Source organism: Rhinoraja longicauda, chromosome 31, assembly GCF_053455715.1.
Source record: "Rhinoraja longicauda isolate Sanriku21f chromosome 31, sRhiLon1.1, whole genome shotgun sequence".
NCBI lineage: Eukaryota > Metazoa > Chordata > Chondrichthyes > Rajiformes > Arhynchobatidae > Rhinoraja > Rhinoraja longicauda.
The window spans coordinates 22,624,829-22,651,334 of NC_135983.1; the positions used below are offsets into that span (position 1 = coordinate 22,624,829).

At 46.4% G+C, this 26,506-nt stretch overlaps 1 protein-coding gene across 5 annotated transcripts in view; it reads right to left on the reverse strand.

Moving 5' to 3' along the window:
• The window catches only part of LOC144608210 (retinoic acid receptor RXR-alpha-A), a 129,538-nt gene that overhangs the window by 61,096 nt on the left and 41,936 nt on the right, over window positions 1-26,506 (reverse strand). For 4 of the 5 annotated variants that reach the window (XM_078425766.1, XM_078425768.1, XM_078425764.1 and 1 more), the window contains exon 2: window positions 25,483-25,537. The gene's annotated coding sequence lies outside the window, so the exon portion shown is untranslated. Of the gene's footprint in view, window positions 1-20,197; window positions 20,327-25,482; window positions 25,538-26,506 lie in introns of those variants that run through there. The other variant, XM_078425767.1, reaches the window with a different exon arrangement.

Below are 26,506 nucleotides of genomic sequence, written 5' to 3' on the forward strand. Positions count from 1 at the left end.
TAACACTCAGATTCCTATTAAATCATTTCCCCATCACCTTAAACCTATGCCCTCTGGTTCTTGATTCCCCTACTCTGGGCAAAAGACAATGCGTGTCTACCCAATCTATTCCTCTCATGATTTTACATGTATGCATGTATTTGATCCATCTCTTGCGCTGCATGTCATCCAAGCACAAGTATAACATCTTTCTCACCTTTCATGATTAAATTCTCATTATCTCTCAATTCTGATGCAGGGTATCAACCTGCAACATCGACCCTTCTTTTGCCTCCACAGATGCTACCTGACTCGCCGACTTTCTCCAGCAGTTTGTCTTTTGTCTATCTCTCAATTCTTGCATTTACCATCCTCAGGCAGTACTTCCCAAACAGCTGCAAAGTAGTCTCATTGCACACTGACAGCGCATGCAGGTTATAATTGATGATTTACTACAGAAGAACCTTACATGATGCTGCACAGTTGAGTTGAAATGTTATTGGCTTCCCTTGCATCTCTTGGCATAGATACATCTGGTCAGTGCTACCTCCACAGAATTAAGTTCATTTGGCATCAAGTATATTGTTTTTAGCTCGCTTCTCCGAATTTGACCTGCGGAGCTCAGAAAGGCCCTGACATGGACTTTATTGGACTTGGGTTGATTTCTCTGGAGCATCAGAGGCTGAGGGGAGACCCAATAAAAGTTTATAAAATTATGAGAGGCAGAACCTTTGTCCCATGGAAATGCCAAAGACTTGAGAAAATAGCTTTAAAGTGAAAGGGACAAAGTTTAAAGGAGATGTGGCGTGATTAGGGGGCGTGGCTGTGTTCTGCAGCTGCGGCTCACCGGCAACCTCTGTTTTTTTTGTTGTTTTTTTGTCATTGTCGTCGTTAAATGTACGTTTTGTTTTATTTTTAACTCTGTGTATATGGGGGGGTGGTGGGGGGGTTGGGGGAAACCTTTTTTCAAATCTCCTCCTCAACGGAGATGCGACCTTTACCGTGTCGTATCTCCGTTCGCGCTACGGCCTAACATCGTGGAGTCGGCGGCCTCCAGCTGGGATCGACCTCAAAGACTCCGGTCGCAGGGCCTGGACTTACCATCTCGGAGGCTTCGGCCGTGGGCCCTGCAGACCGCAACATCGGGAGTTCGCAGGTCCCTGGCAGGCGACCGGCTTTTGGGAGCTCCAGCCGTAGCAGCTTTGACCGCCCCGAAGCGCGAGGTACGATCGACCCGCTCGCAGGCTCTTCATCGCCCTGCGTGGCTCGGCCGCAGCACTTTCCATCGCCCGGTGGGGGCTCAGGACTTTCATCGGCCTGCTCGGCTCGGCTCGGCCCTGGGACTTTCCATCGCCCGGTGGGGGCTCAGGACTTTCATCGGCCTGCTCGGCTCGGCCCTGGGACTTTCCATCGCCCGGTGGGGGCTTCAAAAAGTTGGGAGCCTCGATCACCTCGTGGCACCACGGGAGAAAAATGAGGAGGAGATAAGACTTTGCCTTCCATCACAGTGAGGGTGTGCCTAGAGCAATTACTGTGATGGCTGTTTGTGTAAAAAATTATATCTGTGTGTCTTGTGCTTTTTAATGTCTACTGCCAGACCCTGACGTGAGAGGACGCTGGCGTTGTGTATTGGCCGCTTTTCCATCAGGATAGTTTGTCTGTTTGTTTCTATGTTAATTGTTTTTGTAAAGCGCTTTGAGCATGCGATAAGGCGCTATATAAAATAAATGAATTATTATTATTATTATTATTATGTGTGGGAAAATATTTTTTTTACATAGAGTGATGGATGTTTGAAATGCGCTGCCACGGGTGGTGGTGGAAGTGAATCTGATATTGGCTTTTAAGAGGTTTTACAATAGGAACATGAATAAGCAGTGAATGGACGGATATAGATGACATACAGGCAGTGGACATCTCTGGAGAGAAGGAATGGGTGACGTTTCGGGTCGAGACCCTTCCTTCAGACCTGATCCGAAACGTCACCCATTCCTTCTCCCCCGAGACACTGCCTGTTGCGCTGAATTATTGAAACATTTTGTGCCTATTTCAACATTTGTGTCTAATCCAATATTATTCCAACATTTATATCTATCTTTGGTGTAAACCACCATCTGCAGTTCCTTCCTGCACATAGAGACATTGGTGCACTTTCTTCGCCATAGCTTCAATGTGGTTGGTCCAGGACAAATTGCTGGAGATATTTATGCCGAGGAGCATGAAGCTCTCGACCATCTCCACATCACTACCATTGATGGCGACTGGGGCCTGTAAATACTTCACTTCCACAAGTCAATGACTACCTCCACCATCTTACTGACATTGAGGGAATTGTCGTCTTGGCCACCGAGACGTCGTTGCCCCCTCCTGTGCACCATATTATCATTGTTTGACATCCGGTTCACTACTATGGTGCCATCTGCAAACTTAATTTGAGCAGAATTTAGCCACACGGTTGTGAGTATGGGAGTACAGTAAAGGGCTGAGATCGCAGTCTGAAGAAGGGTCTCAACCCAAAACGTCACCCATTCCTTCTCTCCTGAGATGCTGCCTGACCTGCTGAGTTACTCCAGCATTTTGTGAAATAAGCAGCCTTGCAGGATGTCTGCGTTGGAAATTATCGTGGAGAACGCTTTGTCCCCCATCCTCACATTGTTGTCAATGGGTCTATGCATTCATGAGAATAGGTCAATGAGCCAATATTATGAGGAAGTATGGAATATCTGTGTTTGTCTTTTCTGGTTTATTTATCATAGCCATCTCAAAGTAAAATGTAAATCATTCCACTCTCTCCATTCTTCAGACAGGTTGTTAGCATGGGAATTCATTAGCTTGTGGACTTTATTTCTTCCATCATGTATATTGTAAATTGAATCTAGTAACTCAGTGCCTCTCCATACACATCTACGTGTTACATCAATTGTGAGGGATCACATCAGTGCTTAGTATTCCACAATATCTAAATGTCGTAATTGCATTACTTAGCACTTATGACACTTTTCTCCATTATTCATCCTCTAATGTACTGAAAATAGTAATAATAATCTCTAATAATAAAAACGAGTTAAATTATCAAACAGATGACCAAGGGTGTTCTCACAGATGCTTTCCTTCAAACGGCCCCTTTCAGCAAATTGTCCCCTAACATTATTGCAACACCAGTCTGCAAACAGAGAGATGCTATAATCTTTGCAAGGGTGACCTTAAAGGAACAATTTAACGTCCAAAGACGTACAGGTTTGTAGGTTCATTGGCTTGATATAAATGTAAAAATTGTCCCTAATGTGTGTAGGATTGTGTTAATGTATGGGGATCGCTGGTCACTTGGTGGTCCGAAGGGCCTGTTTCCACGATGTATCTCTAAACTAATCTAAATTACCAATGACTGACAAATAACACACAAAATATACGCTACAATATGCCCCCAGTTTAATATTTCAACAAAAAAGATGGTACGTTCAACAACACAACACTCCATCAGTACTGCTGCTCCAATAGTGCAAAACTCACTGTAGACACAAAATGCTGGAGTAACTCAGCAGGTCAGGCAGCATCTCTGGAGAAAAGGAATATGTGATGTTGCGGGTCGAGCCCCTTCTTCAGTCTCACTGTCACTGTTGTATTTGTAGCGTTGACACGGATTGTAAGCTAGAGACTTTGGGGCTCAAATCAACAAACTTCCACTGCAAAAAAAATCCCACACTTAATGATGACTTTACAAATGCGTATTTGGTTCATCAACTTTGCTGCTGTGTGGCAAAGCAAAGATTCCTCACCCAATCCATCTACCAATCTGCACTGCAAGCACAAAACAAATTCTCCACTAAAAGGAACCTGAGCATCCAATCCCACGCAAACTATCTGCAGTCTCAAAAACCACACCGTTGGAGGTGGAATCGTTTATCAGAAGCCGCATGCCATTCTCATGTTCATTAAATTAAAAGGAAATGGCACCTTGATCGTCTCCCCATTTAACCACAGATGGCAGCTCAGATTACCACGAAGCCGCCCCCACCCACCCACGCACATATTCCAGCAGCGCACACAAGATAAAAACTAGGGGCCGAAACCCCAGTCAACTGGCCTCTATCCATTGAGCACATGGGTGAAGTAATCTATTGCTGTCACTGTCTAACAGAAACCTCAGAAAGACTATCTGTATTGCATTGGAAAAAAACTGCAGATGCTGGTTAAAATCGAAGGTAGACACAAAATGCTGGAGTAACTCAGCGGGTCAGGCAGCATCTCGGGAGAGAAGGAATGGGTGACGTTTCGGGTTGAGGCCCTTCTTCAGACTGACCAAGAAGGGCCTCGACCCGAAATGTCACCCATTCCTTCTCTCCCGAGATGCTGCTTGACCCGCTGAGTTACTCCAGCATTTTGTGTCTCCCTATCTGTATTGCAATTCCGTAAGACTGGACATTCAGCTTTTGCAGAATATGCAATGCTCACCACGAGAATGGATTTTATTAAGAGGGAAATTTTATTTCATATATATTGTTTTCCTGTTTCATTTGCTTTGTCTTTTAGTTTTCATTTGTAATGGTAAGCGGGTAGTAAAATCTGGTAACTATGCCACCTACCAGTCCTCTGGTGAATTAGGTCACCCACTTTAACTAGTTAATGGAAGCTATTGCTGGCTGACTCTGAACTTGTGGTAATTGAGCATCAAAATCTACAGGTTCCGCTAAAGCACACTACATTTTAGTACAGCGTGCAGTGCTCTCGAAGAGCTCCATATTTAAGAGAGTTTACTTGGCTTTTAAGGATCGTCAACAAGGCAAAAGCAATGGTGTAATTTTATACTTAAGTAAACAAAATAGCCTTAATCACATTTTCTCTGTTCTGATTCAATAAGTTCATCTGAAGCACATTTCAAAACCCAAAATGTCCTGATTTAGAGATTATGGTCTTTTGTCAATCAAATCAGTTTGCTCTGAATTGTAATCCTCTGCAGTCATTGATCCAAAACACTGTCAGATTAGCAACTAGAAAAAAAGTTAGAATTAACCAGGATAAATAGCCTGTTGATAAATTATTAATTAAATACACTGAATAAGACAGGAATGGCAGCATCGGTGATGTTTGCAGCGTCAAAATATGGCAGCTGATGGAAACCACCAACAACCACAGCAATCAACACCACAAGGCAGCGAGCGCAGCGGTGGAGTGGCTGCCTTACAGCGCCACAGACCCAGGCTCGACCCTGGCTACGCGTGCTGTCTGTACAAAGTTTGCAGATTCTCCCTGTGACTATGTGGGTTTTCTCTGGGTGACCTGGTTTCATTCCACACCTCAAAGACTTGGTTTGTAGGTTAATCGGCCACTGTCAATTGTAAATTGTCACTCGTGTGTTGGATATTGCTAAAGTACGGGATGATCACTGGTCAGCACGGGCTCAGTAGGCCGCAGGATATGTTTTTACGCTGTATCTCTAAACCTTAAAGGTAGTACCTGGCTCACAATTGACAACCTGGAATTCAAAATCTAGTTGCTACAATTAAATTGAGAGGGAATAGTTACCTGGCCACACTGTTGTGCAAGACTGCAATGCCTCCGAGATTAAGGACTGCAGAACTGGTTAATCAAGAGATACAGGAAATTACAACTGAAAGTGAGGCAAGGATAGGGATTCAGGAGTGGTGCTGGAAGAACACCAGGCATTTGTACTTATTCAACAAACAGAAAATTATCACAATTTTGATGGGTGAGAACAGGAAACGCAACAAACTGAGCAAACTGACAACAGTTGTTGGGACCATTCAGGTTGAAGGAGTAGAAAGGAATGTAGTATTAATAGGGGATAATATAATAAGGTTAGTAATACTGTTTCTTGCAAACCTAACAGCAAGTCCTGAAGACTGTGTTGCCTGCCCAATGTCAGGATCACAAAGACTAAAGAGCTAAATGCACCTATCTAAACTATGCTGTTGGACACTAGTAAAATGTAGCAGTACTTGTGTCCACCTCTCCCTTGGGCAGTGTTTTCCAGATTCCAACCACCCCCTGGATAAAAATGTTCTTCATCAGATCTCTGACAAACATTTTACTCCTTATCCTAAACCTATGCCTTTGAGCCTTAGATACCTCAGCTATGGAGGAAACATTCCTACCATCTATCCTATCTATGCCAGTCATAATGTTGTCTGCCTCTTAACGGGTTGGGTTCCCTCCTCAAAATGCACCTTTAAAAGGAAAGCAAACCAAGCCCATTTTAGTGAAACACTCCATTCCAAATAATACCCTAATTAACCTCTCCTGCACAATCATGTCCTTCCTTTAGTGGGAAGCCAAAATTGTACTCAGTTCTCCAGTAGGGGCCTAACCAATGTTTTATCCAGTAATACCAATACCTCCTTGTTCTCACATACTATGCCCAATGAAGGAACATGTCCCATGTGCATCCTCGACATTTAAGTACCTGTACTACCACCTTCAGGGATCCATGGACTCGTATGCTGGAGGTTGGACTGTTCCTCAATACTCCCTTGTCCCCTAAATTCACTCTATTTGTCCTCACTTAGTCTTTGTAAAAATGCTTCGCATTGCACTTATTAAGATTCAATTCCATTCCCCATCTCACCAACTGATCAATATCACCCCACTGCCATGACTATCATCCTCACTATCAACAAACACAAACAATTTTCAAATATTCTGAAAATGTACTGAGCATACTTGTTGCATTCTTACCAAATCTTTAATGTATATAACATTGAGCGTTAACAGCAAGGGTCCAAGCGTGATTCTTGTGGGGATCAGAATCTCAAAAAACACCACCACCACCATCTTCTGCCTCCTTTTACCAAGGCAATTTTTATGGATCTAATCTTCCAACTTATTGTGGATCCCACAGCATTAACCAATTGAATCAGCTTCCCTTAGGACTTGTTAAAGGCCTTTCTGAAATCTATGTGCACTGCATAAACTACATTGCTCTTATCAAGATTTTGTTACTGTTTGAAAAATTCAGTCACATTGGTCAGACTGTTTATTTCCCCAAACAAAGCAGGCCAACTGCTTTCAAAGTGTCCTGTCACTTAGAATGTTTCTAATAACTTCTCTGTCGAAGAAGAGTCTCGGCCCGAAACGTCACCTATTCCTTTTCACCAGGGATGCTGCCTGACCCGCTGTTACTCTAGCTTTTTATTTCTATCTTCGGTTTAAACCAACATCTGCAGTTCCTCCCTGCACATTTTCTCTGCTCCTGACATTAGACTCACAGTCCTGATTTTATTGCCTGACTTATTCCTCTGCCCTTCTTGAATGAGGGTACCACATTGAATCAGTGAACATCTGCTGGCCACCAGTCATCTTATATCTCAGCTGTGGCCAGTGAAGAACCAGGCTGCTATGGTAGACACCTCATTAGGCTGTGTGGATTTATCCACTTAAGCTTGCAGAGACATTTAATACCTCTTCTCTCTTCACGATTATATGTTCTAGAATTTCACCACTCTCTCCACCCGTCCCTGAACTCTCCAACTACAGTATCCTCATCCTTAGTGAATACAGATTAATACAGAAGTATTCATTGAAGACTTAACATGCACCCTCTAGTGTGTTCAGAAACCAACAGGACCATTCTTAGTCACGTGTGTGACCAAAAATATGAAAAATTGTGGAAAGCATTCTGAAAGCATTACAGGTATATTGTTTTGTACTGTATATATGACTTATATATATTGAAGTTTATCAAGTGGAATTTTTATATGTTATGCTGACAATGATTGTTTAGGGTCAGAGGTCAAATGTGACTGGTCACGTGTGTGGCCTCACACGGAAGCATTTTTTTCATAACTCAGTTTTATCTTACAAACGTTGTGAATTTTTAAAACCTAGAATGTTTATATCTTTAGCAGACATGCATTACAGTTCTGTAGGTAGGAAAACAGAGCGAAGAAGGGTCTCGACCCAAAATGTCACCCATTCCTTCTCTCCAGAGATGCTGCCTGACCCGCTGAGTTACTCCAGCATCTTGAGTCTACCTTCGATTTAAACCAGCATCTGCAGTTTTTGTTCCTACATACTTTAGAGATGTACGGAAAAGATTGGCATACTGTGGATCCCTTATAGACTGGGACGTGAGAGATTGTATCAGTGAATAAGGAAAAGCACTAAACAAATATTATATCTGTCCTTACCGAAGACCACAAAATACCTCCTGGGAATAGTGAGCAATTATGGGACTGAAGGTCATTTACAATTGTAAAATGTATTCAAAAAATGAATGGATTAAAAGTCGAAAATCCCCATGAGTGATGACCTGCATCCATAGTTTTGAAGGTGGCGGTGATAGAGTTTGTGAATGCACCAATTGTTAGCTTTCAAATCCCACAGGTAATTGAATGGTTCCACAGGCAATTGTAATGCCACTGTTTAAAAGGAAGGAGAGAAAAATGGGCGGGTCTGATGGTATTACATCAGTAATATGGACATTGATAAAATCTATTAGGGAACTATTCGGGAGGCACAATTGCCTTACAGCGCCAGAGACCCGGGTTCAATCCTGACTATGGGTGCTGTCTGTACGGAGTTTGTACGTTCTCCCCGTGACCGTGTGGTCACGTTTCCCCGGGTGTCTGGTCTCCTCCCACATTCTAAAGATATACAGATTTGTGGGTTAATTGGCTTCGGTAAAGAAAATTGTAAATTGTCCCTAGTGTGTTTGACTGCATGTGTATTCGGGGATCGCAGGTCAGCATGGACTCAGTGGGCCAAAGAGCCTGTTTCCATGCTGTATAAACTGATAAAATAGCACATAAAAGAATAATAGAATGGGCTAAGTCACTAAAAAGCAAATCATATCCAACAAATATTGTGATATATTTGTTAAAAGATATCTAACAAATAATGTGATTTACTTGAACATTATGAATGCCTAGGCAAAGGTACCACCAAACAAAAGGTTATTTAACAAAATCAGAGTGCATAAATTAGGCATTACAAATTGGAATGGATTGAAGATTGGTTGACAGAAAAAAAATGTTGGAATGAACAGGTCTATTTCAGGTTGGGAAGAAGCATCTAACAAGGTGCTGCACAGAGTGGTGTATTCTCAACACATCAATACCTGGATGAGGAGAATCGTGAGAACCATCAATTATACAAATTTGGTTGGCAAAAAAAGATAGGAAGGAAGGCTTCAAGGAAGCAAAGACAAGCTGAGTGATTAGTGAGTGGTGGAGCAAGGTAGCATTTCTATTTTTAAAAAATATTGTTGTTTTTTTTAAGAAGTTGGTGAGAGATTGAAAGGATGTGTTTAAGAGAACCTGTGTGTTCTTCTACACTGAACATTCCAGTGGAAGAACAAGAAGAAATTTTTAAAAAGCAAACAGCATGTTGGCCTTTATTTCAAAAGGATTTGAGGACCATAAAAAGTCTTTAAATGAAATTTACAGGGCCCTGGAGTGACCACGCCCAGAATAGAGTACAGGTCTGATCTCGCCAAGTGCTCCTTGCCTGGGAAATATATATTTGGGACAAAAAAGTCAATGATCACACACCGGTTTGATTCCTGGAACGTGGGAGACTATCCGAGGACAAGAGATTAGAAAAGTGTTTCTAATTTAGAAAATTATGATGAAAGTCTGAAATAAAATGATCCTGAAGGATGAGCTGCCAGCAGAAGGCCGAGCTTCATCTCCCATATTAATGAGGTCTAATGAGGCATGCTGTTGAACACTTCCAATTCTGTGTCCATTCCTTTTGCCGATAGTGGACCCTCCACCCTGGTTCTGATGAATGGTCATCTCTCTATTTCAGCCATGATCAAATTGAATGGTGGTGCTGGCTCGAAGGACCGAATGGCCTATTCCTGCACCTATTTTCTATGCTTCTATTACTAAACAATAAAGGACACTAAAGTGCTGGAGCAACTCAGCAGATCAGGCAGCATCTCTGGGGAACATGGATAGATGACGTTATGGGTCGGGACCCTTCAAACACCTTCAGTCCTGACCTGAAATGTCACCTATTCATGTTCTCCAGAGATGCTGCCTGACTCGATGAGTTACTCTAGCACTTTATGTCCTTTTTTACAAACCAGCATCTGCAGTTTCTTGCTTTGACAATATTAAGCAATGCACAGCTTCAGATTCACTTCTGTTGATCTTAAACAAATCTATCAATGTATAATTAAGTCCACGCTCAACTTCTCGAAGCATTCACTTTGAACTTGCATACCATGGATCATAGTCCTGGCTTCCAATAATGTGAGTAGGAAATAACTGCAGATGCTGGTTTAAATCAAAGATAGACACAAAATGCTGGAGTAACTCAGTGGGACAGACAGCATCTCTGGAGAGAAGGAATGGGTGACGTTTCGGGTCGAGACCCTTCATCAGACCGATGTCAGGGGAGTGGGAGGGACAGAGATAGAATATAATCGGTGACAGTGGTTGGAGAACTGGGAACGGGAGGGGATGGAGAGAGAGGGAAATTAGAGAAGTCAACGTTCATACCGCTGGGATGTAAGCTACCCAAGCAAAATAGAAGGTGCAGTTCCTCGAATTTGTGCTGGGCCTCACTCTGACAAAGGAGGCCCCAGGCAGAAAGGTCAGATTGGGAATGGGAGGGGGAGTTAAAGTGCTGAGCAACCGGGAGATCAGGTAGATTAAGGCGGACTGAGCGGAGGTGTTCAGCGAAACGATTGTCAAACCTGCGCTTGGTCGCGCTGATGTACAGGAGTTGACACCTGGAACAGCGGATACAGTAGGTGAGGTTAGAGGAGGTGCAGGTGAACCTCTGCCTCTCCTGGACAGACTGTCGGGGTCGTTGGATGGAGTCGAGGGGGGAGGTAAAGTGGCAGGTGTTGCATCTCCTGCGGTTGCAGGGGAAAGTGCCTGGGGAGGGGGTGGGAAGGGTGGGAAGGGACGAGTTGACCAGGGAGTTGAGGAGGGAATGGTCTCTGCAGAAAGCAGAAAGGGGTGGAGATGGGAAGATGTGGCCAGTAGTGGGATCCCATTGGAGGTGGCGAAAATGTTGGAGGATTATATGCTGTATGCATATGGAGTGGCTGATGGGGTGGAAGGAGAGGACAAGGGGGACTCTGTCCATGTTGCGAATGGTGTGAGGGGGAGCAAGAGCGGAGCTGCAGGTTATCGAGGATTTCCTAATGAGAGCCTCATCTATAATGGACGAGGAGAACCCCCGTTTCCTAAAGAATGAGGACGTCTCCGATGACCTGGTATGGAAAACCTCATCCTGGGCACAGATGCGGCGTAGATGCGGGAATTGGGAGTAGGGGATAGAGTCTTTACAGGAAGCAGGATGGGAAGAAGTGTAGTCTGGATAGCTATGGGAGTCAGTGGGTTTGTAATAGATGTCGGTCAATAGTCTGTCTCCTGTGATGGAGACGGTGAGATCTAGAAACGGTAGGGAGATGTTGGAGATGGTCCAAGTGAATTTGAGTGCAGGATGGAAATTAGTCAGGGGGAGGAAGCTCGCTCAGCGGCGAGCCAAGATCATCATTCCATGATTGATTTGAATGATGAATAACAGTGAGGGTGATAGAGGAGACACTGTAAAGGTCAGAGGTGGCAAAGGAAAGGAGAGTGAAGGGAGGTAGTCCCGGTAGGAGGACAAAAGGCAGTTTGGAATATCCTCAGTTGTAATTAATAGCTGTTTCCTGTAGCCGATTTACGAATTCAGAAGAGGCAGTCCCTTCAGGTGGCGCCGCTGTGCCCTGTGCCTCTTTCCTGTCCAAATTTCCTGAGCAGTGGAATGAGCAAAACAGCCTCCTGCCTGTGAAAAAATTCACCAAAGCACTGCGACCAATGATGCAGCAGCTGAACTGTGTTCGGTTCAAAAGCAGAAGGCTAATTTCTACTGTGCAGCTTGTGATCCATTCTCTGAACAATGCATTCTGAACAAAGCTGGAATCAAACTAAATTGATTACTGTGCTCCCTGCAAATCAATGGCAACCTTTTCAAAAAGTACTGCTTTGAAAGACATTCGAAGACACGCGGGGCGGCATGGTGGCGCAGCGGTAGAGTTGCTGCCTTACAGCGCCACAGACCAGGGTTCGATCCTGACTACGGGTGCTTTTCTGAACGGAGTTCGTACATTCGCCCGTGGGTTTTCTCTGGTTTCCTCCCACACTCTAAAGACATACAGGTTTGTAGGTTAATTGGCTTGGTACAATTGTAAATTGTCCCCAGTGTGTGTATGGGATAGTGTTAATGTGCAGGGGTCGCTGGTCGGCACGGACTCGGTGGGCCAAAGGGCCCTTATCCGTGCTGGATCTTTAAACTAAATTAAACATTATCAAAATGAGCGTCTTTCTTTCAATATTACCTCTTTGATGCAGTAATTCAGACACTAGCGGAGGTTAAATATATAATGTGGATCATAGCTATCAGATTCATTGTGCTATTGGATGCAGTCAGTCACTGGCGAAGCCTCCGAACCCTGAGTGCACTTTCATTGACCCAGCGCAGGCCGCCTCTGAACCCAGGCTTCGCCGCACCAGCTTTTCCTCCATGCCAACAGGAAGCAGAGGTCACACATCCTGTGCTCAGACTCTGCCACTGTCAGCACGTGTAATATGAGACGTAAATGAGCAAAACACATCTGCATGCAGAGACGCAACATGCAAACAGCTGATTGAAAAACAAAACCAGTTCTTATTACACAAGACTATTAAGGAGCTAAGGGAGATCGATGGAGTCAAATTACATACGACCCATGATTAAATGGCAGTAAAGGACAAAGAAATTGCTTTCTACTGTTCCTGTGCGACATGCTCAACCAGTCTTCTCCAATTACAAACAATTGAAGGAGCAATAGACCACTCGGCCCTTCATGCCTGCCCTACCTAACCATTCACCTCCTTGTTTACCAGAGACTCATTGAGAAATAAATCCAAAAATCTTTAACCGTCAGAAAAAATAAATTACCTTCTGGCTGAGGTATCACAAAATACTGGAGTAACTCAGCAGGTCAGGCAGCATCTCTGGAGAGAAGGAATGGGTGGCGTTTCGGGTCGAGGCCCTTCTTCAGACTTACTTCTGGCTGAACTTTCACAACTTACTTCTGGCTGAAATAGGTGACTCCTAATCTCAATGAGTGACACCTCCACAAAATGAAATATCTTCTCCACATTCATCCTATCAAGACCTTTCGGGATCTTTTGCATTTATTATCCAATGCCACCTTTAGTTTAGTTTAATTTAGTTATTAGTTTAGAGATACAGTGCGGAAACAGGCCCTTCAGCCCACCAAAGCTGCTCCGACCAGCGATCCCCACACATTAACACTATCCTACATATATCAGAGACAATTTACACTTACACCAAGTATACAAACCCAAGCCAATTAACCTGCACGTCTTTGGAGTGTGGGAGGAAACCGAAGATCTCGGAGGAAACCCACACATTCACAGGGGAGAACGTACAAACTCCGTACAAACTGCACCGGTAGTTGGGATCGAACCCGTGTCTCTGGCGCTGCAAGTGCTGTGAGGCAGCAATTCTACCGCTGCGCCACTCTGCTGCCTGAAAATCTAAATTGGGCATTCGTTCTTCTCCACACTCCTTTCATGCAGAAGATATAGAAGCTTCAAAGCAAGCACCAACAGATTTGTTCCTGTGTGTCTTTTTTTGTAAACCAGCATCTGCAGTTCTTCGTTTCTAACACTCTGGCAGCAGTAGATAAATGACATGCAAAATCCGCCATATAAGTAGTGAGTTTCAAAAATCGACAGAGCACATCCCCAAACCCTCACTATTTGGTGACATTACATAAAATGTTCCATCATCCACTTAGCATCAGAAACTTAACTGAACCTGCCTCATAAATCCCATGACAATTGTATGTTGAGAAAGTTATTACAAGATTCTCCAAAGCATTTCTATCTTTCACAACACAAAACTACTCACTTCCATGGATAAAACTTCAATGGCACTCACAATATTCGACAACACCTAGGATGGAGCAACTTATTTAGTTTTCGTTTTTAGAGATACAGCACGGAAACAGGCTCACTGAGTCCACGCCGACCAGCGATCCCCGCACATTAACACTATCCTACACACTAGGGACAACTTTACATTTATACCAAGCCAATTAACCTACAAACCTGCTAGTCTTTGGAGTGTGGAAGGAATCTGAAGATCTCGGTGAAGATCCACGCAAGTCATGAGCAGAACGTAGAAACTCCATACAGACAAGGACCCGTGGTCAGGATGGAACCCGAGTCTCTGGCGCTGTGAGGCAGCAACTCTGCTGCTACATCACCGTGCCGCAGTAAGCATCCACCCTCCACCACAACGCTTTGCACAACCTCTCAAACCTTGAGTAACAGCTACACGAGAATGCCATTACCTGCAGGTTCTCCTCCAAATCAAACACGATCATGACTTGCAAATATAATCTTTGCTGCTTCGTCATCACTTAATGCAAATCCCGCAACTCCCAATCCGGCAACAACAGCAATCACAAAGCTCGTTCACCACCATCAGTATGTTGAGAAGCCAGCACTGACATAACAGGCTGAAGGGCCCCCCTTTTTGTGAATTTTCTGTGATTCTCCAAATCGTTTGCCTTACCAGCATCACAAATCTATCGCTTTACTGAATATGTGTGTTGAGTCAGTGGCCCTCTGAAGTGACTGCCCATTACATAGTTTTTCTCCCTTAAATGTGCAAACTCTCAAAGTAAAAGTAAAAGTTCAATTGCCGTTCAATTGCCTCGGGGTTTGATGCACGCACAATGTTTAATGTTAACAACTCGCTACTTCAAATCATAGCTCCATGGCTCTTTTGACAATTAGTTGAAATCTGAGATTGCTAATTATGGATACATTTGCCAGAAGAAATAGTTTCTCCCGACTGGTTCCATCAAAACTTCAGGTCCCTTCATAACCTGCCATGGTGGGCTTGCTGCAGAATGCACAATGTCACAAACAGGTGCAGCATGATGCAGTGACAGGTGAGAAGGCTGGATCTTACACTTACTGAAGTCCAATACATGAATCAAAAGGCATGCACAATAAAATGGGCAGCACGGTGGCGCAGCGGTAGAGTTGCTGCCTTACAGCGCCAGAGGCCCGGGTTCGATCCTGACTACGGGTGCTGTCTGTACAGAGTTTGTACATTCTCCCCGTGACCTGTGTGGGTTTTCCCCGGGATCTCTCGGATTTCCTCCCACTCCACAGACGTACAGGTTTGTAGATTAATTGGCTTAGTATAAATGTAAATTGCCCCTAGTGTGTGTAGGATAGTGCAAGTGTGCAGGGATCGCTGGTCAGCATGGACTCGGTGGGCCGAAGGGCCTGTTTCCACGCTGCATCCCTAAACTAAACTAAAAACGAGGGCAACGGCAATTCTGATTCTCGTAGGCAGTGAGCACAAGGAACTGATTACCTCAAGCACACACGAATGAAAGCAGACACTTGGCAGGAGCACAAACCTGCTCTGTGGTCCCAATGAAAGCTGCTGCTCTGACAAAAAGTTCTTTCTGCAACTACTGGCTCAGCCACCACTAGCCCTGACGTGATCTTCAATGTGGCAGCCCACAGCAACATCAATCATAGGCAACGAGAAAGAGAGAGACACACACACACAACACTCACACACAACTCACACACAACACACACTCGCACACACACAACACTCGCACACACAACACTCGAAAACACAACACTCGCACACACAACACTCGCACACACAACACTCGCACACACACTCACTCGCACAACACTCACACAACACTCACAAACACACATACACACACACAATACTCGCACACAACTCTCACACACAACACTCACACACACACACAACACTCACAACACACACACCGCTCACACACACAACGCTCACACACAACGCTCACACACACAACTCACACACACAACGCTCACACACACCACTCACACACACAACGCTCACACACACAACGCTCACACACACACCGCTCACACACACACCGCTCACACACACACCGCTCACACAAACGCTCACACACAACGCTCACACACACAACGCTCACACACACAACGCTCACACACACAACGCTCACACACACAACTCACACACACAACACTCACACAACACAACACTCACACACAACACTCACACAACACTCACACAACACAACACTCGCACAACACAACACTTGTACAACACTCACACAACACACACCACAAGACAGAGAAGGAGCAGAATAACAGGTTGGTGTGACGAATGGCAAGAATGCAAAAGTAGGCCACAGCAAGAGCAGACAGTGGCACATGTGGACAAGCAGGCATGCTATGGCAGAGGAGGATCGTAAATGAACAAGCGTAGTTGTGAATGGCAAAGAGAGTGGAGATGAGAAAAGAGCAGTGGTGGCAAGTCAACCAAGAGAAAGATAGAGGCCATTGCTTCCTCATCCACTGATATAAAACACGTTGCATCAGAAATGGATTCAAATAGAGATAAGTACATAACTAAGATTAATTATCCACTGTAACAGAGGATTACAGGCTTTCAGGAGTCAACTGCCACAGGCAGCTAATCAAATTATCAGTAAACTGCCATCAAGCCTCATGCAAAAGAATTTATGCCCAAAACCCAATCAAGGAGGGAGATAGTAAAATGCTCGCTCTTACTCCATCTGATGTCCTGCGATCAGCCTCTGCTGAAAAAGGCAAGAGGGGCAAAGGTTTAAGGATCGTTTATCAGTGCTTTGGATCCAATCAACTGAAAGTATTAACTTACGGTGTGATGCCCAATAGCCTTGTTGCGGGTGACAAAAGAAAAGTTCCTGATAAAGAAAAGTAACACAGGTGAACAGCCCACAAAGGCAGAATGAAAGACAGAAGTAAAAGTCAAAAGCAGACATGAAACATATTTTGTGCAGGAAGGAACTGCAGATGCTGGTTTGCACCAAATATTAGACACAAAATGCTGGAGTAACTCAGCGAGAACATCTCTGGATAGAAGGAATGGGTGTCATTTCGGGTCGAGACTGTTCTTCAGACTGAGAGTCGGGGGAGAGGGAGATGAGAGAATCACAGAGGAGGAACAGCGGGAGGCTTTTAAACAAAAAGTTTTTAGAGATTGGCTATGGGCAAAAAAAAAAAATGTTGGAGGAACTCAGTTGGCCAATCAGCATCTGAAGAGGGAATGGACAAAGAAAGTTTTGGTTTGGGACGCTTCTTCATATGATGGAGCACAGGGAGAAAGCGGGAAAAGAGGTAAGACTGGACAAAGGCTGACAGGTGAGGGGGTGGTGGGTAGAGTAAGTGACAAATGCTAGAGGTGACAAGAAGACAATAAGTGTCAGATAAGGCAAGGTGAGGAGTGAAATGTAAAAGCAGATGGAGAGATAGGTGGAAGGGGGGGAGGGAAAAGAGGATGGGAGATACATGTAGAGGAAATGAATAGGGTGACTAGTGTAGTGGGGAATAGTGGGAGAAATGTGTGTGCACTGGGGTGGGTGGGGGGAGGGTCAGAGGAAAGAGAGGGTGAGTATTACTTGAGATTGGAAACCTCGATGCGTGTACCGTTGCGTTGTAGGCTACACAAGCGAAATATGAGGTGCTGTTTTTTCTTTATCTGTTGTCCTTTTCATCTTTAGCCTTTGTCAGTTAATCCACCAATCACCATCCATTCTTAACCCGTCTCCAGCTGTTCTGCTCAAGATTGCAGCATCTGCAGTCACTTGGGTCCACACTGGCTACTGGTATGGACAGAACCCCAGAGACACCAGCTGATTACCTGCTCTCTGCCTCCACTCACAGTAAAATCTCTCTGCCTGCCTTGGTTTAAATCTCTAAGACGAAGACTCCGGTGAATGTGAGCAGCCTGGATTAATCATAATCAGTCTCTGAAAAGCTGGATAAAAATAGCACAATCTGCTGCTTATGTGGGGAAGCTCAGATTCTCAAAAGGGATTTCCTGTGCATGGTGTGTAGCAGGACATTGAAGCTCTCCCACAGGATGTGTTTTCTATAAACGCAACCTCAATGATGCAGATTTTCACCGAAATCAAAGTAAAAGATTTGTCAACGAACTCAAGCCATGAACGCTCAATCATAACATATTACCAGAAAAAGTCATCACGACTCTAGAGAGAGGGAAAGCAAGAGAGAGAGAAAGCGGGAGAAAGCGAGAAAGGGCAAGAGAACGAGAGAGAGAGAAAGAAAGCAAGAGAGAAAGGAAACGCGAGAGTGAAATAAAGCGAGAGAAGGCGAAAGTGCAGCATGCGAGTGAACGTGAGAGCATCATGTAATGCGAGACAACGTCTATCAACTTCAGACATGCCATTGTTGTTAACCAATCCAACCAAATGTCAGGGAAGATGAAAACTGCAACAGGAGGCCCAACCACAGTAACAGTAAAACATGTCAGTTGCCACTCGGATCAGAACCATTCCTCAAGAAACAAGTCTCATTCAATGCCTTACCATGGTTGATTTGTGAGCGCATTGCCTGAAATTCAGAATGTCAAAACTACATCCTTCTACAAAGGTAGCAACGCTTCCATTTAATGGCAGATGTTATCTTTAACAAATGGGATTGAGTCCAAAATGCTAAATTAAACCTTCAGGATGTCCTAAACTTTCTCATAAATTACATCACATCATACCATCTTCAAATCAACACAAAAAGATTGATATCTTCTCACCTTGGGTATGTGTGTCTTCAGTATCCTTCCAACTCAACTATCCGTCTGTTGAACAAATTTACCTAACTCCCTCCTCATCATCCCATCTGAGTCTGACCCCTTGGGTCAGTTAACCCGGCTCAGTTTTATGGAATGTCTTCAGAATCCTGCAAACTTCAATGATACCTTTACATCCTTTCATGTGTAGGACAGCAAACCCAAGATAGTATCTTAACCTTGTGTCAGTGATTCCCAGATTTATCTTTCATTGAAGATCAAGGCCTAGACCTCATCAATTGATGCACACAAAAGACAGAAATTTAAAAAATCAGATTAAGCTGGCTTCAATATTGTAGGGAGACAGAGAAAGAGAAAAGAAACAGCAGCAGAGAGGGAAAGGAGGACAGTGGCAGGGAGACGCAGACAGGGGGAGAAAGGGAGTGGGATCAATCCCTGCATTTCCCAGTGCAGTTTCACTCTATCCCTGAGAAAATTTTCTAATAATATCCCAACTATTCACGTCGACCTACAATCAGCAAAACAGCCCTCCACCACCACCACCGGTCTCCTGTGATGAAGCCAATTTTGGATATAATTTACCAGACATACAAATCCAGGTAGAATACCAGCAGGCCGACATGGCTGGGGAGAGGGGGAGGAAACAGGGGAAGAGGGAAGGTGAGCTGGGACAAGGAGAGAGAGAGAGAGAGAGAGAGAGAGGGAGTTGTGGGCAGAGGAAGGAAGAGGGAAGTGTGGGCAGAGGGAGAAAGAGAGTGGGTGGTGGGCAGAGGGTGAGGTAGGGCAGAGGTGGAGGCGGGCAAAGGAAGGGAGAGGGAGAGAGAAAGGGGTGGGTGGGCGGGCGGGCAGAGGGAGAAAGAGAGAGGTGGAGGTGTCGCAGAAGGCGGGGTGGGCAAAGGAAGGGAGAAGGGGGAGGCGGGCAAAGGGGGAGGCGGGCAAAGGGGGAGGCGGGCAAAGGGGGAGGCGGGCAAAGGGGGAGGCGGGCAAAGGGGGAGGCGGCAAAGGGGGAGGCGGGCAAAGGGGGAGGCGGGCAAAGGGGGAGGCGGGCAAAGGGGGAGGCGGGCAAAGGGGGAGGCGGGCAAAGGGGGAGGCGGGCAAAGGGGGAGGCGGGCAAAGGGGGAGGCGGGCAAAGGGGGAGGCGGGCAAAGGGGGAGGCGGGCAAAGGGGGAGGCGGGCAAAGGGAGGGGGGCAAAGGGGAGGTGGGTAAATGGAGAGGGGGAGGGGGGCAAAGGGGAGGTGGGTAAATGGAGAGGGGGAGGGGGGCAAAGGGAGGGGGAGGGGGGCAAAGGGAGGGGGAGGGGGGCAAAGGGAGGGGGAGAGGGGCAAAGGGAGGAATGGGGAGGAATGGGAAGGAAGAGGCAGACACGGGCAGGGGGAGGTGGGCAGAAGCAGCGAGGAGCAGACGGTGGCAGGGAAGGGGGTCCCGGTCCGAAGGCAGTGATGGGATGAGGGGGGGGGGGATGGGAGGTGGGGGGGGAGGAAGGGATGAGGGGGGGAGGGAGAATGGGGTGGCAGAGGAACGGAGGGGGGCAGCGAGCGGCCCAGGCCTGCGATCCGCGATGCCCGGCCGGGGTAAGGAGCCGGGCCGCCGGCGCTCCGCACTCACCATCCGTCAGCAGGGTCGGGGACGCGCTCCATGCCGGGCGGTGGGCTGTCGCCGGGGATCGGGGAGAGTGCAGCGGGCAGAGGCCGAGGCCGCACCGCCAACTAAGCCAGGCCTCGCCCCCCCCCCCCCGCGACTGTGTGTGCCCTCCTCGCTGGCTCCGCCCTCGCCTCCACCGACCGCCTCTCCCCTCCCCCTCCGTGCCGCGGACCAGCCCGCCCCCATCGCCCGCCTATGGGCCGCTCCCCCGGGCAACCACCCGGCCCCTCCCCATCCCCCTGGCAACCAGCGGTCGCACATGCGCGCTGCTGCCACCAAGACCAGCCCAGCCCCCAGGTCTGCCCATCATCGCTGTCTCCGCCTCCGGCCCCGCCCACTCGTTTTGACCCCTCCCCCCCTCCGCCGGGCAACTGCCGGCCGCACATGTGCACTGCTGCCACCCGCCCCGCCCACCAAGTCAGCACTGACCCGGCCCCCAGAACCGCACGTCCGCACTAATCCCGCCTCCAGACCCGTCAATCACCGCTGGTCACGCCCATTGCGCGACGGGGCCCGGGCCCCGCCCCCCTTGGGCAACCCCATCGGCCATCATCCCTGACCCCGCCCACCTTCCCTGACCCCGCCCACCTTCCCTGACCCCGCCCACCGCTCACCACTCACACTCTGACAATTAAACACAAACATTTATGTGTGGGAAGGAACTGCAGATGCTGGTTTGCACCAAAGACAGACACAAAGAGCTGGAGTAACTCAGCATCCCTGGAGAGAAAGAATGGTGATGTTTCGGGTTGGAACCCTTCTTCAGACTGAAGAAGGATCTCGACCCGAAACGTCAGTTTAAGAGAGAGTTAGGCCATCAGGACTGTTATAGACAATAGACAATAGGAGGAGGCCATTCGGCCCTTCGAGCCTGTACGCACCGCCATTCAATGTGATCATGGCTGATCATTCTCAATCAGTACCCCGTTCCTGCCTTCTCCCCATACCCCCTGACTCCGCTATCCTTAAGAGCTCTATCCAGCTCTCTCTTGAATGTATTCAGAGAATTGGCCTCCACTGCCTCCTGAGGCAGAGAATTCCACAGATTCACAACTCTCTGACTGAAAAAGTTTTTCCTCATCTCAGTTCTAAATGGCCTACCCCTTATTCTTAAACTGTGGCCCCTTGTTCTGGACTCCCCCAACATTGGGAACATGTTTCCTGCCTCTAACGTGTCCAACCCCTTAATAATCTTATACGTTTCGATAAGATCTCCTCTCATCCTTCTAAATTCCTGTTAATTTTTATAACTCCAGGGACTAAATTTTGTCTTCTCTGTATTAACTTATTTATATGCTGTAACTAATTCTTTTTTGTGCACAATCCGCAGGCATCGCCACTTTCATTTCATTGCACATCGTGTATGTGCATGTGACAAACTTGAGTTGACTTGACTTGACTTGACTTGATAGAGCTCTAGGGGCTAGTGGAATCAAGGGATACGGGGAGAAGGCAGGCACGGGTTACTGATTGTAGATGAACAGCCATGATCACAATGAATGGCCGTGCTGGCTCAAAGGGCCAAATGTCCTCCTGCACCTATTTTCTATGTTTCTATGTCACCTATTCCTTCTGAAGCCACACTGTATTTGAGCTGTCAGATTGCTGGTCGACCTGATCTAGTGCCAGTGGTTAGTCTTCACTTTCTCATTAATACCAATCCATCGCCTTTCTCAAATATAAATATAATCTGCTCTCTCCGGTCAAACCCAGCAAAATAAAGAAAACACACACATTCATCCAAAAGCACCCTGCTCAGCCTGAAGCCACACTGTATTTGTTCCATCAGTCTGCTCCATACAGGGCGGCACCGTAGCACAGCGGTAGAGTTGCTGCCTTACAGCGCTAAAGACCCGGGTTCATTCCTGACTACGGGTGCTGTCGGTACAGAGTTTGTACATTCTCCCTGTGACCTCATAGGTTTTCTCCGGGTGCTCCGGCTTCCTCCCACACTCCAAAGACATACATGTTTGTAGGTTAATTGGTTTCGGTAAAATTGTAAAACTTCCCTAGTGTGTAGGATAGTGCTAGTATATGGGGTGACTGCTGGTCCACATGGACTCAGTGGGCCGTAGGGGCTGTTTCTCACACTATATCTCTAAAGCCTAAAGTCCGCATCCTGATCTAGTGCCAGTGGTCATTCTTCACTTTCTCATTCATTCCAATTCATTGCCAGATTCAAATAGAAAAATATGGATACAATCTGTTCTCTCCGGTCAATTCCCAGCAAAATAAAAAAGATATTTAGGACAAAGATAACTTGTTTGCAATGAACAATCTCCCCTGTACTTCGATATGCATGACAATAATAATACATTGACTAAACTAACTCGTGCTACTCAACCCCCAGCCCCTTCCCCCCAGCCCCTTCCCCCCCCCCCCCCCCCCCATCCCAACCTTCTGTGGCTCTGATAAGATCATTAACCACTAAGAGATTGATCAGGACCATTCAGAGGCAGAAATCTGATCTCCTACAGGGGTTCGGTCACTTATAGATTAACTGCTCTGTCTGTTCCACTTAACATCCTTGCAGACACAAAATGCAATCTTGAAGCTCCCTCAGTGAGTACCCTGTGTGGACCCAGGATCAATCATCCCCGCTGAAGGGGAGCAGCTGTTTGACTTCTGCTTAAACCGCTGGGTGTTGTAATGATTACATTTTCACCACAGTTGCGTCACTCTACCTGTCTGTGGGATGGCTGGGCCACTGGAATGCCTGGGGCGGAATGTGACCAGTCAACATAACATGATGTGAATTCCCTTGGAGCACCTAAACCTTCCTCCATCTCCGGTGCATCTGGTGGTGAATCTGTGGAATTCATTGCCGCAGAAGGCTGTGGAGGCCAAGTTAATGGCTATTTTTAAGGCAGAGATAGAAAGATTCTTGATCAGAATAGGTGTCAGGGGTTATGGGGAGAAGGCAGGAGAATGGGGTTAGGAGGGAGAGATAGATCAGCCATGATCGAATAAGGAATAGGAGTAGAATTAGGCCATTCGGCCCATCAAGTGTACTCTTGACGTTCAATCATGGCTGATCTCTCTCTCCTAATCCCATTCTCCTGCCTTCTCCCCATAACCTCTTACACCTGTACTAATCAAAAATCTGAAGATGGATCCCAACTAGATGGGCCGAATGGCCTGGTTCTGCTCCTATTACTTATGAACTCTCTGTACTAATTCAAGCTACGTTCTGTTTGGTAACTCGTCTTACATCACCAAACTCTCACGCAGATTTTGTTTATGTCTTCCCGAACTCTGTTGGTCTGAAACTGACTAATTAAAAATATCTGACTTGTATGTCATCTGGCAGTTTGGGTTTTGCACGTACAAAAATTGGAAACCATCGAACCCCAGGGCTCTGTGCTGTGATCATTTGAAGCTAGGTCGAGAATCAAGAGTCTGAAATTTGCCAATGATGTAGAAGCAAATGGCTTAGCAAATATTGAGACAGACTTCAGGAAGATGTTTACATAACTTATGAGATGGGAAGATAGAGAGCAGATAACGGAAGCCATATGCATGGACATAAATAAGTGGTCTTTGATGGAAACTTTTAAAGTAAGTGTTAAAGGCAAGGCTGAAACCCTATTTTGCAGGACTTCATGATCTGCCAAGAGGGTCTGGAGTTCAGAAGGCTCCCACCAACCACAGATTCAATGCTTTTGAATGCGGTTTGCAAAACCAAGACTGGCCAATTCTCTGAATGCATTCAAGAGAGAGCTAGATAGAGATCTTAAGGATAGCGGAGTCAGCGGGTATGGGGAGAAGGCAGGAACGGCAGGGGTACTGATTGAGAATGATCAGCCATGATCACATTGAATGGCGGTGCTGGCTCGAAGGACCGAATGGCCTCCTCCTACACCTATTGTCTATTGTCTACTTGGAGCCCAAAAAGATGAGGTTATCTCCACTCAGAGAAGCCAAATGAAAGGTGAAACCATTGATAGATAATGAGCTATCACTGTCCCCTTGAATTATACTTGATCAGATTTAAGAATTAAAGAGCGTTCGATGCTTCTTACTAAAATAAAGTGAGCCTCTTTGACTCAAGGAGACTCGGATCAGGGCAAGGTTGAGTGTACTCTTCGGCTGAATGACATTACTTCTGTCCACTGACTGGGGTCTTCCTTCATTCCTGCAGTTCATAAACATTGTGGCCCCACTTTCTGTACGCTCAATATCATAAGATCGCAAGAAATAGAAGTAGAATTGGGCCATTCGGCCCATCAAATCTACTCCGCCATTCGATCATGGCTGATTTATCTCTCCCTCCTAACCCCATTCTCCTGCCTTCTCCCTGTAACCTCTATCAACAAGACCAGGTTCACAGCAACCGGGTCCCTGCAGCATCTTTTCTGCAACTTACGAAAACCCGGGCCCAGTTATCACTGGAAGTCATTTTGGAAATAGACAATAGACAATAGGCGCAGGAATAGGCCATTCGGCCCTTCAAGCCAGCACCGCAAAGCGACCGTGTGAAATAGTGGTAATACCTGGCTGATCAGACAGAACCCACGGATGGAGAAAGAGTGTTTCTCAGCAACACTGGTCAAGCTGGAAAGGGTAGAGTGAAGATTTACGAAGATGTTACCAGGACCAGTGCCTGAGCTAAAGGGAGAGGTTGAGTTTGGCTGGGACTCTAGTCCTTGGAGAGCAGGGGGATGAGGGGTGATCTTGTAGAGGTGTGTAAAATCATGAGAGGAATAGATCGGGTAGACGCACGGAGTCTCTTGCCCAGAGTTGGTGAATGAGGACCAGAGGACAAAGGTTTAAGGTGAAGGGGGAAAGATTTAATAGGAATCTGAGAGGTAACTTTTCCACACAAAGGGTGGTGGGTGTATGGAACAAGCTGCCAGAGGAGGTAGTTGAGGCAGGGACTACCCCATCATTTAAGAAACAGTTAGATAGGTACATGGATCGGACAGGTTTGGAGGGATGTGGACCAAACGTGGGCAGGTGGGAATAGTGTAGCTGGGTCATGTTGGACGGTGTGAGTAAGTTGGGCCGAAGGACCTGTTTGCACACATGACACTCTGCACTCTTCCAGTCCCTTACACTATTTGAAAGAAGTGCCGAGAACAGCATCTTGTTTCTCTATGAGGAATACAACAGTGTCTGGATTCATCATTGCATCCAACAATTGTAAATGGTGGTTCTTCCATTTACACTTTCTCTCTGACAATTTAAAAGCAAAGCATTGTGACTGCCGGACAACTGAACTGCAAACAGATAAAGCTGACAATACTCACCAGGTCAGAGAAAAAAAAGTAAAGTCCTGGAGGAACTCAGCTGGTCAGGCAGCATCTGTGGAGGAAATGGACAGCCAATGTTATCTTCAAATACCTCGATTCTATCTTAGACAATAGATCATAGACAATAGGTGCAGGAGTAGGCCATTCGGCCCTTTGAGCCAGCACCGCCATTCAATGTGATCATGGCTGATCATTCTCAATCAGTACCCCGTTCCTGCCTTCTCCCAATACCCCCTGACTCCGCTATCCTTAAGAGCTCTATCTAGCTCTCTCTTGAATGCATTCAGAGAATTGGCCTCCACTGCCTTCTGAGGCAGAGAATTCCACAGATTCACAACTCTCTGACTGAAAAGGTTTTTCCTCATCTCAGTTCTAAATGGCCTACCCCTTATTCTTAAACTGTGGCCCCTTGTTCTGGACTCCCCCGACATTGGGAACATGTTTCCTGCCTCTAACGTGTCCAACCCCTTAATAATCTTATATGTTTCGATAAGATCCCCTCTCATCCTTCTAAATTCCAGTGTATACAAGCCTAGTCGCTCCAGTCTTTCAACATATGACAGTCCCGCCATTCCGGGAATTAACCTGGTAAACCTACGCTGCACGCCCTCAATAGCAAGGATATCCTTCCTCAAATTTGGAGACCAAAACTGCACACAGTACTCCAGGTGCGGTCTCACTAGGGCCCTGTACAACTGCACACAGTACTCCAGGTGCGGTCTCACTAGGGCCCTGTACAACTGCACACAGTACTCCAGGTGCGGTCTCACTAGGGCCCTGTACAACTGCACACAGTACTCCAGGTGCGGTCTCACTAGGGCCCTGTACAACTGCACACAGTACTCCAGGTGCGGTCTCACTAGGGCCCTGTACAACTGCACACAGTACTCCAGGTGCGGTCTCCCTAGGGCCCTGTACAACTGCACACAGTACTCCAGGTGCGGTCTCACTAGGGCCCTGTACAACTGCACACAGTACTCCAGGTGCGGTCTCACTAGGGCCCTGTACAACTGCACACAGT